This window comes from Gambusia affinis, linkage group LG16 (genome assembly GCF_019740435.1).
Source record: "Gambusia affinis linkage group LG16, SWU_Gaff_1.0, whole genome shotgun sequence".
Lineage (NCBI taxonomy): Eukaryota > Metazoa > Chordata > Actinopteri > Cyprinodontiformes > Poeciliidae > Gambusia > Gambusia affinis.
In genome coordinates this window covers 13,376,930-13,394,215 of record NC_057883.1, presented here as the reverse complement: position 1 = coordinate 13,394,215, position 17,286 = coordinate 13,376,930, and the positions used below count along the sequence as shown (strand labels likewise).

General features: G+C 36.6%; 1 long non-coding RNA gene across 1 annotated transcript; it reads right to left on the bottom strand.

Annotated features, from left to right (window-relative positions):
* Positions 1-5,049: 5,049 nt before the first annotated feature.
* Positions 5,050-14,331, bottom strand: LOC122845628. The gene is made up of 3 exons (XR_006373090.1): positions 14,020-14,331; positions 6,382-6,459; positions 5,050-5,066 (listed from the first exon to the last, which is right to left on the bottom strand). It is a non-coding gene; the product is annotated as an uncharacterized LOC122845628 (long non-coding RNA).
* Between the last annotated feature and the right edge of the window lie 2,955 nt (positions 14,332-17,286).

Here is a 17,286-nt window from a genome sequence, read left to right as displayed (position 1 = left end):
CGCCCCAAGCCGAGGGAGGGCAAACACTGCTGGTGCTGCGACTGCTGTGAAATTGGTGCACAGGTGCACAGCTCGCAGAGACAACAAAAACACACTTAGGTATGTGACACTGCTCTAAGCTGCATCACATTCAAATGAAATAAATTTAGTATCACGAATTTAGATTTAAAAACGACTATCTGAACGTTTTTCTGTCTAAATAAAATATTCATGTACGGTATATTTATTGTAAAATGTAATAGTGTCTCTTAATGCCCTAATAATACAATGCACTTACATAAAGTATCTAGCTATATTAATTATCAGGACTAATAAAACAATAATTGCACCATTAGAAATGATTTAATATCGTGGTAGATCCAATGGGAGGGGCTGAATAAGCACTGCCCCAGCCTTAAAAACAATTGGCTCCTAAGGTTTTGCTGTTTAGTCAGTCTGGTCAAACTTTTAAAAAGGTAAACATTTCTGCTATTGACGATGCATTTATTTCTTCAAGTAAATAAGACAAAAGATAACCCAACTTGAATAATAAAACAATGTTTATTTAATGGAGAGAAAATCTGACAGGCAGCAGAAATCCAAGAAGCTCAACACGAAGTTTCATGGTAAAGTTAAAAGAATGATAATAAACAGTACAGAAACAATAGGCCTTTGCAGCGCTTTGCTGCTCGGGCCTAATAAAACTTGAACAATGAAAGTTTCAATCTGTTAACATTTCTTATAATCAAACTGATGCTGTTTTTTATCTTAAAAGAAAAAAGATGAAAAAGAAAAAAAAAATAAGCAAACTCAAAAGGTTGATAAAAAGAAATATTTTTTGATAAGATATAAACATGTCAGTTTCATTGGGTGCATCAGTCACCCAGTGAATCACGTTTTTATCAGGTTTATCTGTCTTGCTTTACTGTGTGATTAATTAAAACTTTGAAAATATTAATATTTTTGACATAGCATTGTTTTCAATGTATCACTAATGAAATTTTAAGTTTAGTCTGTTTAAGAATTCAAAATATGTTTTCCTATTGGTTAGAACACTCTCTGGAGTTTCCTCATTTACAGCTGATATTGCTACATTTTGTATTGTGGTTGTTTTGCAATTATTATTGTTTTATGTACTTAGTCTAACATGTTTGGTCAGATCAGTGATTGTTGCTTACAAGGATTAGATCATTTAAAGTATAATGTGTTACTTGACTAATTGATTGATTGATTGATTGATTGACAAGTTTTAAGAGAGCTTATCCATCTCTGCTCTGTTTTTACATATGCACCAGGAAACTTATGCTTAAGCTTGAATGCATCCAAATAATTCATTTCTGGTTTACTAGTGTTTTCTGCAACATTTTAGGTGTGAATAGTTACAATAGCATCTGCTAGATTTTTGCATTTTGACATCTTACATCAACACATGTCATGTGCTATGTGTATCAGCTGACTTTTCATGAAACAAGACACACCTGACCTGGATTATAAGACAAGAGAAAATTCTGTATTCTTCCATAGTGTGGAATATTACTCCTCCACCAAACGTTTGGCAAATTGTTCACAGGTTTGTTTTTATGTGTTAAATAAAAGTTGTGGAAGAGTTAAAATAGTTTAAGGTTGAAATAAGACTTTTTTTCATTAGGTGAAAGTTCACAAATGCTTTCAGGGTTGACTTTTCACAGACACCTCAGATAAAGACCGCTGGATGTGCAGTAGTAAAACTTAAAAAAAATCCTCCTGAACTTGTCAGACATGTTAAGACCTATGCGTGGCCTGTTGTTTGAAAAGTGAGCTTCCACCAGTATGCTTCAGCCTGGATTAAATGAGTTTATTTAGTTGACAATAAAGATTAAACAAAAATATGGATTGGTAAATATAGAGAACCCCAGAACCTCAATAAGAATGATAAAGAGTATATTTTTTAAGTTCTCTGCTAAACACTCATTAGGTGCTTTAGATAGTCATGCTCACATTTATGCAGTACTTTGCAGAAGTATTTACAAACCTTTAAGGTTTTCATACATAGAACTCTGAAAATCCCGGACAACATTTAGTGCAATCAGTTGTTCCTCAGACGTTTGCTAGAAAACAAAGCCTAGAGTTTGGCACAACCTCAAACCTAACTCGGCATGATTCACCGTTCAGCTGGGAGAATCTGCTGACAGGAAATGACTAGCTATAGAAATCCAAATCTGCAAATCGGTCCATAAGAAGTGTGATCTGCAGCCAAAGGCAAAAATGTGGTGTAAGGAGCTCTAAACAGATGAGACCAAGTGTGGACCTTTTGGTCTACATGCAAACTGCAATTCATGCAGCACACAAAAAAAAACTGTCACTTACCAAAAGCCTGAAGATGTCGTCCCCACAGTGCTTCACTGGCAGCTGCATCATGCGTCGTGCATGGTGCAGCTGCCAGCGGCATCATGCTAATGTTCTGCTGGGACAATGAAGCTAGTCCTCAAACTAATCCAGAATCTGTGACAATACTTAAAAACTGATGTTTACAGATGCTCTCCATTAAAGCAAACTGTGCTGGAAAATTGTAGCCAAAGAAAAGACTGGTCGGGAATTTGCTGTTTGTCTGTCATGTGCTGCTTTGATGAAAAAATAAATGTATAGGAAAGATTTGCTGAGTGGACTGAAAGTTAAGAATGAAAGTGGCAATTGTGCTTACACATGCTTTCATTGGCAAAGCACTGCATTTCTGATGTTGGGACATAATATCAAAGGAGCTCTGTGCTACAGGCACTCAAACTGCAAGTGTTAACTTGTTCTTTGAACATACTAAAGATATTATTAATATGCAAAAAGGCTGTCTTTCTCTCCTTACCTTCCTTCTTCCTCTCTTTCTTTCTTTATTTCTTTCTCTTTTTCTTTCTTTCTCTCTTTCTTTTTTTCCTTCTCTCTTTCTTTCATCCTTTTATAGCACATTACACTATAAGGAGAGAGAGAGAAAGATGATCTACTTCAAAATGAAGCTGCATTTTTTAAAATACATTGCAGCTCCAGTGCATGCAATTAAATTTGCAACCTATAATTTTTTTTTAAATGATTTTTAATTAGATAAAGTGTCAACGTTTTGATTTGTTTTTTCTTCTTTTTTTTTTCTGTCAATATTGAAATATGGCATTCTCACTGCATGATGCTGCCAACAGCTAAAAGTTTAGCTCTGGCTCAATTTGACCAAAACACTGTCTTCCACAAGTTTGTGTTTTTAATATTGTGGAAAATGTATTCACAAAAATGAAAAAAATAAACGAGGCCATGTTATTGATGAATGTGATTTTATGATATTTCATCTGTTGAAAAGTACATGTCTCTTATCTATATATAACCAGAATATGACTTTAGAAAAGCAATTATTAATCATACTTTCTAAACTAAAATGATTAATATAAAACTAATAGTCATAAATGACCTGAAAATAAGATTACAAAAAAATTCTGTTTAAAAAAGTGTTGATAAGGTAGTGATCATTTGGACTGTCAGCATGCCCAGCACTTGAAAGCAAATTCCAGATAGGAACAAACTGGAATAAAGCGAACCAGACATCCGAGATCACAGCAATTCCTGACAGAAAGAAGAATCCCAGGAATGATTGGACTGCTGGTTGATCCCCATGCTGAGGTTTCAAAACTCTAGTAGCACATCCCATTCACAAACCAATTGGTGTTTCACATGGGAAGGATTGGACATGACTGAACAGCTTTAAATTTGAGATTCTCCCATGTTAGACTTGCATGCAAAGTGCTTTGTGGAAATGAAGCTTTAAGAGGATCTGTTTAGGTCTGTGTAGTCATAAAAATGTGTTTATGAAGTTTTATGAGTATATAAGTAGAAAAACAGCCATTTAGGAAAGTTTCAGTGGAAATATTTCCATTAACTTTATCTAACACAAGGTAAGGTGTTAGATAAAGTTATCTTCATGTGTTGATATGAACACAAGGTTCATATCAACACATATTTCATGTAATTTCAAAACATTATATTTATTTATACAGTTTTGCAGTATTTTAGCCAAATTATGATTCAGTAATCAAATGTAAATGTCTTCTACTAGTCTTACCAATTTTAGTTGATATACACGTTAGGTGAATGGGAGTCAGACTATTCCTGCATTTTCTGACTAAATAAATTGTAATTGCTCAGTTCTATCCTATTGTTTTAATAATTACATTTTGGCAATTGCAATAATAGCCAAAATAATTGTTTTCTTACACGTGGTTTTATGCTGGAACAGAACTTTAGTGTGTTAGTATGGTGAGATTGAGCTGACGCTTTTCAATGTAAATGCTTGTGACTTTTGGTTTCAGTATCCTCAGTTTTGTTTATCTTCATTTCATGGTATTTGGTTTCGTTGTCATAGTTCAATATATAATACCAGCTTTTTACCATATTTATTTAGTATTTCTTTCTGGCAGTGTTACCCACAAACATTAATTTTCTTTTTTACCACGTTTAAGGCGTGGTTACCTCCTCCAGTAACTACTCTGCCTGTTTTGCTTTGTTTCTTGGTAGCTTATTCACATGTGTTTCACTATGACTTTCCTGATAAAGCCAACAGTGCTTTTTGTTTTTCATTGCCTGTTTATTGGGATTTTTACAGACAGGGCATGCCTTGAAAAAAGTTTCATCTCACCACTTGATCAGGAACAGTAGTCTCTCAATTCATGTAATTAATTTATTCACTTTCATCTCATTACATATAACATAAAAGTCCTATCTGCTGCGTCCTCTATGTCCATCTATACCATCCTTCTGGCTGATTTCTGAGCTGCATCCAGTGCGTAGTGGCCAAGGCAAATACTATTAGCAATGCATGCTAAAACCTAAGCCATTAGTGTATCTCACAGCATTTCATGCATTAAATGAATAAGGCAGCAAGTTCTTCTACAGATATTTATGCTCCAACTTTGCAACACTGTCTCAGCAAGTATAATGACAACTTGTGAAAAAATAAACTACCAACAATTCTTCCAAGATGCAGTCAAAGCAGGAGATGATCATTCTTTGGATCTGGGCTGGAAATAAGTCACACATGCGTGAAGAGCTGCTGCTGGCCGGGTAGTTGTTGTTGTAGGCTATGGATCATAAGGTTAGCAGATCAGAAATGAAGTTAGACATTTGAGCATGTTAAACAAGACAAAACCTGCTTGCAAAAGAGCAACAGTTTCTCCTCTATAAATCAGGAAGCTTGACTGTGTTCACTTACCATGAGCAGTCAGAAGATAAGATACTGAGAAAATCTCATATTTCCCTTAATACTTACTGAAATACAATTATTTTTTTTCCAAATATTGCAATACTATTAGTGGTAGTCTGACGGATGTTTAGCGATACCCCGCTGGGCACAACAAAGCTGCTAAGGGACCATGATGGTGGTCTCTTGTGAAAACTCTGTTGGGATTTCGACTTCCGGATTTTCTGGGATTCCAGATAAGACAACGGAAACGGCACATCTGATAACAGATTAGCCACTGTGGATGCATTAACACATGTGTTATTTTGTGACCAGCAGTCTCCAAAGACGGGCTGATCTGTAGGGGGATCTTGGAAAGACTTGAACTTGAACTGTTAGATAAATATTGCAAGGCTGGAATACAGAAACTCTTTTGGTTTCTGCCTTTGATTAACAGATTGTTGGATTTATTTTTTTTAACGTAAGAGTCATTTCTGTCATAAACAGGAAATACTCATCTTGTTATTTCAAAGAATTTACTTTAAGCTTTTCAAACCGAATACCCTAGGGTTTCTTGGAATTGAGAAATAAAACTGACATGTAAGTGTATATGTTTCCTTGTTGTATAATAAAGTATACCATCCCTTTGCGATGAGATATTTTTAGCAAATGTAGGTGTGTACAGTGGTTTGACCATGTGAAACTAAAGATATGCTTCCCTGTCCCCATTGTATTATGTTTGTGCTGTGTTTTCATCTTCCCCAACCCACCCAGGCCTCTTGTTGGGAAGGAAACTTGCACAATCAGTCAGTTAATTTGTTCAATGTCTGTCATCATGAGTTTCCAAGTGTAAAACCTGGATGATGGGAGCCAATAGCTCATGCAACACTAGAGAAATCCAACTTATCTTTTTAGTGCAAATTCTAGAAACACAATTAGTTATGCATATACTCATATTTTTATATAAAAAAAATCAAAGTGTCTTGCTATAGTGGATTCTTTAATATGAAAAAAAAAAATTAAGTAACGTTATTACATTTACTCAGACCTTTCTGTCTGTTAAAACATTTTGGTAATGAGAAGTTCAATGTGCCGACTTGCTCCATTTTTTCTGCAAACACACTTTAAGATGCTAGAGATTTTTTTTTTTGTCAAATTCAGAACTCTTGGCACATTTCAGATTTGGGAGCACAAGTATGGGTATGTTGCTCCAGTACCTGTTTCCTTCTGGAACAATGGATTGGATAATGGATTGGAGTTCAGTTTCAATTCATGTTATCTGTACAGTGCCATGCCTGGAAAAAAAAGAAAAGTTTTTAAGGCAACACACATTGCTCTCTGCTATGCTGCTGCATTCATGCTGTCTTCATCTGAAGGGCTGCGAAGCATCGTATTATCACTGAGCGCTTTTGAAGTTGTTGCTGACAACAGTTTTGATGCTACTTTTAATCCAGAACACACAGCTTGGCAAGTGTAAACTTTAATTTAAACAGTAAAAGTAACTTCAAGCACTCGACAAAGATTTTCCAGAATGATCATTCGCTCATTCTTTGTCAGTGCTGTCTCAGAGATGAAAGATTTTAGCTTGTTCAAGCTTAAGCTTGCCCAGTGATGTGCTTGAAGGTATTTCTCAAATTGTTGACTGGGATTCTAGCAGGGCAAATGTGCAAATCCCTTGAAATCTTTCTTTGATAAACAGTTGTTTCAGATTTCATTTTAGATCCCAAAGGACTCATTGCCATTTGTAATTTTACACCAAATCATGAATATGGTCATCTTTTGCCTATTTTGTTGTTAAATGGGTGATTTTAAGGATCTTGGGCTAAAACTCTGCAGTCGCATTTAAGTTGGAATGTGTTCTGTCATTGCAAAGTCTTACATAAATAATCTATGCAAGACTTCAATGATAGATTTAACGTTTCTATGAACTGTATGAACTGGATGAAGAGTAAAACTAAGCTGCAGAACTGGTTAGCTCATAATGCAAATCCTTATTTCTAAAAAAACCCAATTCTTTTCTTGAAGTGAGACTTGACAAACTCATGTAGGTTCATTACATGGTAACAGTAATATTCCTAGAATAGGCAAAGCATTTAATCGACAATCAGTCTTTGTCCTGTGTAACAAGGGAGGTCTTATGTTTGAGCACTGCTTCTGTGCAGCCATGTAACATAATCACTGTGTTCTGGCTTTAGAGGCACCATTGACGGTTCAGATACAGCAGGAGTTTTGAGAGGCTTTACAAGGAAGATATAAAGGGACATTGATGGTATCTCTGGCTGTGAATTACACTAAAGTGGTAGCCACCAGTTAGTTTGACATATTGAAAAGACCACGTCTTAATTAGAAATTCCTAGCTTATTAACAGAATATATTTTTAGAGCTATTAATGTATGCATATAGAGTCTTACAAAGAAATTTTGAGATTAACGCTTCCGGTCATAAAGTCCTTTATATTTTAAAGAGTCAAAGATGGCACTGGTAATGAGATACAATTTTTGATGAAATTTTAAAGATCCAGCAATAGTTTCTTGAAATGACTTGGTTGAAAATGGTTCTTACACATGGAAAAACAAACATTGTGTGCTTGTGTGGATTGCAGATGATTGGATGGAGTGAAGTGTAATCCTCCTCTTAATTGTTTTACTTCTACATGCATCATATTGCACCATCATAAGTGACGGTGTGTTGTCCTGTTACTTCTTTTCGTTCCATGCCATTTTAGCTCCATGATGATATATTGAACTTTTTGTACATTAATATTTTGTTTTTCACTTGGTTCCGTGGTTTTATGTTTATATGTCATAGTGCTTTTGCTTTTCTCCAATTCTTGGTGCTCATATTCAAAGTATTGACTTTCGCTTCATTGGTCTCTGACTCACATCATATTAAATATCAGTCAAGATTTATACTCCTTTTCTCCATCTGAGTGTCTGCGTGTCTGAGAATGTATGGACATGCAATGTGATTATTTTATTCATTATCATCAAAATGTTGCATAGAATTACAACATACATCTATTACAGTAAAGCAAAAGAGCTCTCAGTCAGAATATGAGTAATAGCGTCACTGAATGCTGCAACGGATTGTTGCCCTACCTACAGGCTTTCCTGGAACCCAATTTGAGTTTCTTAATTTTTACAGAGGCCCTCAGCCCCACCAAGGGAGACTGAAACCAAACTGCCAGTTGCTGTTTAGATTGCTAAACTGTGTCTAGGACTGCTGTCATCTGTGGGTTGGTTTCTTCTTTTTGTTTGGAGAAGTTTTGTTCTGTAAAACTGTTTTTAACACTACTACTCTGAGCATGTTGCACTTAGCGAATATTTGCGTGTTCACCCAGTGCTAATTCAAGCTGCAGCTGGTGAATACAGAACCGTTACTCATAAAGTCAAAAGATTTTTGTTGACTTCATACTGAGTCACTTCACAGAAATGGGTGTTGGAGATAACTACATTCTGGGAGAAAGCAAAATTAACAGCTGTCTGCCTGTCTGGTTGGTAAAGTCGTTTCTGAAGTTAGCAGAACAAATAGATAAAAGTCTGTTTGACTGGTTTTTCCATAGATACCTTAATCACCCAGGGTTGCTGGTGTTGTGCTGGTGCGCAGGTTGCAATTAATCACAAGGCAACACAGAGACGAATGAGAGAAACAACCATGTACACAAACCCAGGGCCTTGAATCGCAAGGATTATGTGATCACTTTGATAACTTTTCAACAATCTGTGGTTAAAACAAAAGATAGAACTGTTAGCTGCTGGCTAAATGCCATGGTTTGCTTGAATCTCGTGCTCGAGGTTGTCTGCACTGCGGAGAGGCTTTAAGCCAAAGAGGAAACACTGTCGGATGAGCAAAGGCATGCCATCGACTCGCAGCCTAGTCCGAAATGTCACGATTCATCAGTGTCTTCACTGGAACAACCATTCTAGAAACAAAGATTAGTGTTCCCCGGTGTACTGGAGCCACCGAAGCCCTGGAACGTCCCTTCCTATCAGAGTTCAAAGTTTGCTCTCAGTATCAGAATTGTTTTATCACTGGGTTCCATCACATTTATTGTTGAATAGCAATAATAAATAAATAAGCTGCAACTGCTCAGAAATAAACAGAACTGTGTCGCCAATGCTAATCGGAATAGCCCCCATAAATTCTTTTCTTTAGGTCAAGTGGGTTTACTATTAAGCTAGATTCATCCAATTCTTGAAGATATCTCTCATTGCAACTAAAAACACTTTTTCTGTTCTCTTTTAGAACTTGAAAAAGTCATACAAGGCCTTTATTCAGGCATATTCCACAGACACATTAAGCCTTTGATCACAGACTCTTATGACAACAGTCACAAGTTTACTGGGCAGACAACAGTTACTGTAATTCTGTGCATACTGAGAAATAATGTATCTTTATTCAGTAATAGGCACCAACATGTGAGCCAGTAACCTTGGGGGGAGAGTGTGAGGATGCTTTTTGTCCTGGCTGAGCAACAAGACAAATTCTCTGAGGTAGCTTTTAAAAGTAGAGCTAGGAAACTTGTTAGGGCACCATAATGCTTCTTCTGTAAACGGTTTAGCTGCTTTCTCATTCTCCAGAAGTGGTAATAAATAAGTTACAAGTGTATTAACAATAAACTTTTAGTCTGTAAGTTGTTTAATTCTTATTTGACATTTTGATTGAACTTGTAACCATGAACAGACTCCAGCTTTTCCCCTCATCTTGTTGGATCTCAAAACCTCAAAGCAGTAAAACTTGAGAGTCAATGGACACTCTATATAAAAACAGAACTGCAGCAAACATCACATTCACTGTTATTTAATGCCTCCTTTAAAGTTCATGTTGTGTCTTGCCAGCCAAATTGTAGTTGTTTTTTTTTCATGCACATCTGTTCCTATGTTTGTGGCTGTGACAAATTCCTAGAAAAACTGGGGTGTGTGTAAAAAGGGAGGCAGCCTTTTTATATGCCTGAATGCTTCACAGGTCAGAGTTAAAGTTTAACAAATGAGAAAGCCTCTTCTGAAAACTGTCAGATTGTGCTTTGAAAATTAGTGTAAAAAGTGCTGAAGCTGAAAAAGTTACATAAACCTGCAGCAGGTTTGGGGCTTCAAATGATTTACACTCTGGTTACCTGTGAATACATTTCACAGTTTGTCTACACAAAGAGCGTAAAGTAGAAGAAAAATGACACATGGTTTTCAAAATATATACAAATAAAAATCTAAAAGTATGCTATTCATTTCAGTTCTGTAAGTATTAGTTGATACTTTAGATCACGTGTCAAACTCAAGGCCCGTGGGCCAAATCCAGCCCAAGATAGCTTTTTACGTGGCCCTCTAGATTCTAGACTAAACATTAAGTCTGCTTAAATATTATGTTTTCAATTAAATCTAGAGATTTGATTCAAAATTTACTGCCAAATTATACCAATCAGTCCCTTCAGTTTCTTGCAAATTGTCATGGAAATTAACAAATCCTCAGACTTTTTTGCGCCAATACATAATTGGGAGTTTATTGCAGATTTTTCTCAAAAATTGTCAAAAACTTTCTTACTTTTACTAAACAAGCTGCCTTAATTGATGTCATAAAAAGTCACATTTACCGTCATAATTGAATGCAAATATTTCCAAGTTAGTACCACAAACACTTTGATTTCTACTGCAAAAAAGTCGCAAAAACAATCGCAAAATTGTGGAGGGGCTGAAAAGATGTTCAATATTATTTGATTTTAAGAATTCGTCGATATTCTTAACAGTTTATCAGGTTTTATCAATACATTATGGCACAACCGGCCCTTTAAGAATATTTATGAACTTGATTTGGCCCAAAACAAAATGAGTTTGACAGCTTAGAGTTTGACAGTTTAGATCAACCTTCCATTCCAATTATAGCTGCACTATTTTGGGCCATGTCTTTACTAGCTTTGGACATCAACATACAGAAACGTTTAGACTATTCTTGTTTGGTAATTATCTCAAAGTCAGCTGTATTACAGGGAAGTCTGTAAATATGTTTAAATCTGGTCACAGATTCTCAATGGGATTTAAGTCTGCAATTCAAGTAGAAAATTTAAATATGTAAGAAGTCATTCTGGAGGGCTGATCTTTTCCTGTATTTAGCAATATCCATCTACATTTGAACCAGCTTCCTTGTTTTTGCTGAAGAAAAGCAACCCCACAACATTATGCTGTAGCTACCATGCATAACTATGGTGAGGATGGTGTGTTCAGGGTGATGTGCAGACCTAGATTTCCTTCACTTAGGAAGAGGGTTTTGCACATAATCCAAAAAGTTACATTCCCCCAGTGTGTTTGTTGTGTCCTCTACATTGCTTATCACAAACAGGAAACAGGATTTTGTCTGGCTTTCTTTCTACAATGGTTGTTTTCTGGCCACTCTATAAAAGCCAGTTTTGCCTGTAGTGCACCAATAATAGTTGTCTTGTTAACAAGATTGTCCCACCTGAGCTGTAGATCTCTCCAGCTCCTCCAGAGTTACCACTTCTTTGCTGATTCTCTCATTATTAATGCCCTCAGCTGTCATTGTATGTCTTTGGTCATTTCTTGGTAGGTTTTGCATTTGGGCCATACTTTTTTGCTGTTTTGGGTAAATGGTTTTTGCATGGGTTTGTGAAATGGACACACGTTTTGATACACTAAAGTAGTTGGCAAGGACAGAACACAAAGAGGTGAATAGTTACCCTGTGCTTGTATTAGTTTAGGGTTGCTTGCCTTAGGATTTAAAGGTGTCATATTCTTTGCAGCCTTTTGAGGACTCAATCCCTTCCTCTAGAGGCAGGGAGTAAGGAGGAGTTCACAAAAGGTCTAATGTTTGTGCTTGACCCAAAACACAAAGACCACATCGCAGGAAGCCAGACAAACATGTTTAAGGGCCACAGCTACTCAGCTCTGAGGACTGTCAACAAGAACACACCCAGTTATGAGCTGTCAGGACTTCCAGACTTCACAGTTTAAAAAACAAAAACATGTCTAGTGTAGTAACATGGAATCCAATCATCCACCATCCCTGGCGGGTTATATTGTTTTACTATGAGTTAGCTTCAGACTATATGGGATAGCTTGGGGACAGACATGCAAATACACTCACTGTCACAAGCAGAGAAAATCAAGGGCAGACAGACTCTGTAAATACACAGACTGGTCCTTTTTGTGTGTGTATATGTTGCTGATGCCTGCAGCCAGTAAGCTGGACTCGCTGTAGTAATAGTGTGTTATCAGGAGGTAAGTAAACTGACCACTGTTTCAGCTCAAGAAAAATGTCGAAATTCATGACTGCAGCTTTGCAGGTCAAGTTGAGGTCATCCTTAATGTTTTCTAGTCAATGACTGATGTTTGAATGTTGTTTTCTGTTCTGCAGGAAAAAGGTAACTTTAATAAGTAAAACTTTTATGTGACATCAGTGATGGAGAGCATTTGTTAGTTTGATTCCTTGTGGCACCATCATAGTTGTTTATTTAATCAAAGAAAACGTTTGCTTTTTTATATTGTAGAAACTTGACAGATTTATTTGCACAAAAATTTAGTCTCTCAGGTTTATAAATTATCTGTGAAATATTGTTACAAAATCCAAAATACATTGAGGTTCATTTAATTTAAGATTTGTATAAATGGATGCTGTAGTGACCACTAGTGACAAAAACTCTAATTTGGAACAGTACAATTGAGGGAGCATTAAGGTTAGATGTCGCAATTATTGCTCCTCTTCTGACCAGCAATAAAGGACAACATTATAGGACTAACACCTTCCCATCACTTCAAACAATTGTTTCCACAATATTTTTATATTGGGGGGGAAATATTGTGATTGTAAGTTTCACCTTTTTCCACATCAGTACATATTTTACTTGTGAGTGTAAAACTACTGTTCAGTTATGTAACGGTCAAAACATAATTCAAAGGATTCAAACTCCATAAGTCCATTTACTTTTAATTTATGCATAACAGGTGTTTTTAGCCCCATAAAGCCACTTAAAAAAATGGTGGTAGAAAATGTTTTTGTTTTTTTTTTTATAAACAGACAATATTGGAGCTTACTTATCCTCATTTGCAGTCAATTTGGGATTTCCTTGAGATATGTTCACATGCTCTCAATTTTCGTGGATGTTTGGTTTGCACTTCATAATGACTGATATGCTTTGAAAATAAATAAAAAGGCTGAGTATGATAATTATTTGATTGACAATACATTTTTCCAAACTTTGACAAAACAACAAAAATCCAATAATCAAGAAGCTAGAAGGAGGTGATGGCGTACAACCTGCAAAGATATCCGGTGTCTTTCGTCAAGAAACCGGCCAACAGCATCATAGATCCTCCCTCATGCACAACAGTGGGCATGTTGTGATTTTTTTTTAACCGTATATATTCATCCTTTGTTGTTTTTTTTCTCTTTGTAAATTTGGTCTTTATGTAGAAGATAACTAAAGACAGCAGTCTGAAGGAAGAATTTGAAGCTTATCCATGTCCTCTCTGGACTCTGTGATCCCAGTTAGATGTTGATAAACAAGAATGATGTTTCCTGTCAGCGTTTACTATTGGCACATCCTGTGCGTCAGTTACTGCTTAAGGAGGATAACTGGCAAAATGCAGCTGTTCAGTGGGGAATGAGGATGTGTGGTAAAGATGTTTTTTTTTTTGTTGTTTTTTTTTTCTGCCAGGAAATAAAATAACAAAAAACTGAGGTTTAACTTTTCTGTCAAGAAGAGTGGGAGAATGTGAACTTTCCAAGTCCCACTTTAAATATTTATGTACAAAAACTGTACAAAAAATCAGAGTCAGCCTGGCTCAACAAAAACTAAAACAAAACACAAGACATTTAAAAATAATTGCTCTTACAATGTTGAAACCACTTACTTTTGAACAATAACTGCAATGGAAACCCAGTTGGTTGGAAAGTTCTGCTGCTTTCTAAGATGTCTGTTTGTTGGCTATTCTTCTTTGCAAACTAGTTCCAGCGCCGTAGAATAGTGTTGGTGAACATTAGTATTTTCTTAAGGTCCGCCCAGGACGGGGGTCTACCCATCTTCTCAACAAATCTGGTTAGCATCCCTGTCCAAACTGAAGGACAACATCCCCACAGCATGTCACTGCCAACACCGTGTGCTACTATGGCAATTTAGTGTTGTGGGTGATGAGTAGGCAGTTAAAACATCAGAAACTGTAACATTTTCAAGAGAAATGAGTAAATCCATAAAAAAGAGTTATTAGTCTTCTCCCACTGTGCCATGCACAGAAGGAATCCTGATCAAAATCACCCGGGTTTACTCCTTTCAGAGCAGGGCAGGGAGTCTTCTTTGAACGTTGACCAATTACTGCTTTTAATTTTGACACATCAATATCTTGGAAGCTCTCATCGCACCTGGTCTCATTGAGCGAGGACCTGGGAGGCTTTTATCTTCACATAACTAATAAGACAGTTCAAAACTACTTTATTAATTTGCAAAGCTGGGAACAGGTTGACATAAGTTGCAAGTCTTTGACCTCACACATAGATACAGAGATGTTTTGCTACTGATGCTGTTAATGAGTACTTGGAGGAGGGTGGTGAACATTTGCTGTGTTTTGGACAGGTCACCTCGGTCAGGACTTATTATCTGTCTGCTCTGTTGTGCTTCCAATGTTTGAACATGACCTTTGTATTTCTGGGACCCCTCCCCCCCCCCCCTTTCTTTTTCCTGAAGCCAAACATCCTGGTTTTACGTGTTTTCTCACTTTACATGCCTTCAAAAACCCGTTCTGACGCAAGGAGAAAGGTGAAAGCACAGACAAGGAGGCAACCCACATCTATTTCCACCTCCAGAGGACAAATACATTCAGGCAAAAACATCTCAATGGCTGCTCAAGAGATCCCGCAGAGGAGAGCGAAGCTATTTATAAATGAATATATTTTCCCAGAGTATTTGCAGACTGCAGTAACTCCACGCAAGCATGCCACTCGGCTGATTACAGTTATTGCCGGGATTCGGCTGAGAGCAGCAGCTGATGCTTCGCAAGGGAAAGTAAACAAGAAGCTTGCCCAATCTGTCAGGTTCAAAAATGTACACAAACAGAGCTTTGGTGAGAAATTGGGGAGGATGACGAGGTTTGACGCAGAGAGGTATGTGTCACCAAAACAGGACACTTTGGAGGCAGAATGGGAATGTTGTCTGTCTGTTGGCTCAGGAAGATCCTTAAAGTGCAACAGAGCGAAACACAAAAATACATTAAATGTTAAAGACAAATACAACTTGTTGAATAAGTCTGAATTTTCGCAGGTATTCAAAATTGATCAGTAAGAAGGTGAAGAGAAACTGCTTATTCTGCTTGGAGTGAATCTAAGTCACAACAAGTACAGCATAATAATTATACACATTTCTGTATAAATTCTGAAACCTTTAAGCCGCTTCAGGGTTTAAACTTAGATGCTTGAGCCAGGGTTTGACTTTGCCAGGATGTGAGTTGACATGGATGGTGAACCTACTGCAAACTATAACAGTGACTATGATTGTCCTCAGAACTCTAACTGACACAAATCTGTTTAGCTTCCTGTCCAAGTCTAAGTCATTACTGCACCTCACCTCAACAACTTCTCTCTGCTTGATGCATGAGCACAGTGTCACTTTTTAAATGCGTAATATGGGAAACAGGTGTCCCGAGTGGGAGGCACACTTTTTTTGCAAAAGAAAACAAACAACAAAAAATGGAGTCTTCAGTAAATATGAGGCAAGCACTTATGTTTAGTGGAGACTCTAAGCACTGTACTTTAAGAAAATATGAACATACACTACTGATTGGTATTAAGGTAGCTAATTTGAAGTTTGTGTTCATTACTAAACTACATCTGATCTGCATTAGAACAGATCTAATTTCAATTCTAAATTACCAACAGTCAGAACTGAACGGAGACTTGAAGAATGACTGTAGATTTTTGAAAACGTTCTTCTTTTCGTGAAACACCCTAAAAGAACACTTTCATTTTTTTTTTCTTTGGCTTGACACAAGTATGAAATCTCAATATCTATTTTTATTTTTACACTAGATGCACAAGTGAAGTTTATTTGCTTAGCCCATTTCAGCAACAAGGCAGTTCAAACTACTTTACATGATAAAAAAACAAAACACAATAACCAATCGTGTTTTAGTCTTGGTTTAAAGGAACTCTGTTTTTTGGCTGTTTTGGAGTTTTCTGGAAGTTTGTTCCACATATGGGATTTGTGGCACCTACTTGTGAAACCAAGCAAACAAAAGAGGGTAGGTTATTTTCACAAATATAAGTGGTCCAAATCTCTTCTCGTCTCATTCTTGTACTCGCTTCATGTCAGTTCATGCTAGAATTGCCACTGGCTGATTATATTTCATACACTCCTGCCAGTGGGGATAACTAGCTAAATTAGGCCCATTATAAATCTATCTGCCTTGCAGTAATTTCAATGAGAATGTGAGTAACAAGAAAAAATTAACAAGAATAAAAATGAATGTATGCAAAAGAACTCTGACCAGGTCCTTTGTGTGATATCACTATGGACTTGCAACTTGTTTCTGGGAGAACAGACTTTGACTTTATAAAATAACAATTGAGTGACTTTACTGAAAAATTACTAAAGTTGAATAAAACGAGTTAAATACATAAAAGTTCACTCTAAATGTGCGTAAAATATGAAGTAGCATTCTTCAAATTTTCCATTACAAAACATTACTTCCCTTCAGCAGTATTTTAATTTTATTACAGTCCCACTTTCGCTGCATACGTTCCACAGTTCAGCCCCACGACTGGAGCAACAGCAAGTCTTACTTGTCAATGATTGCTAACCACAGCCATATTGTGATGCAACCAACCGCTGCTAACAAGGCGTTGATATGGTCTGAGACAAAATATTTGAAATTCCACTGCAATTAACCACAAAGTCATATTCTTGACATTCTTCAATGTCATGCTCTGCAGTTTTTGGGGTTGAATATGAAATATGGTCATTCTGGAATGTTTTACTGATCTCAGTTGTATTTGAATTCATCAGAATGTGCTGATCTTCCCCCCTTGTCAGTCAAAATGTGCTGTGTAAGCTAATATGATTTGCATAAACTTTCTTGCAGAATATAACATGTAACTACTTGTATTTTGCCAATGCCCTATATTTTTCTAGA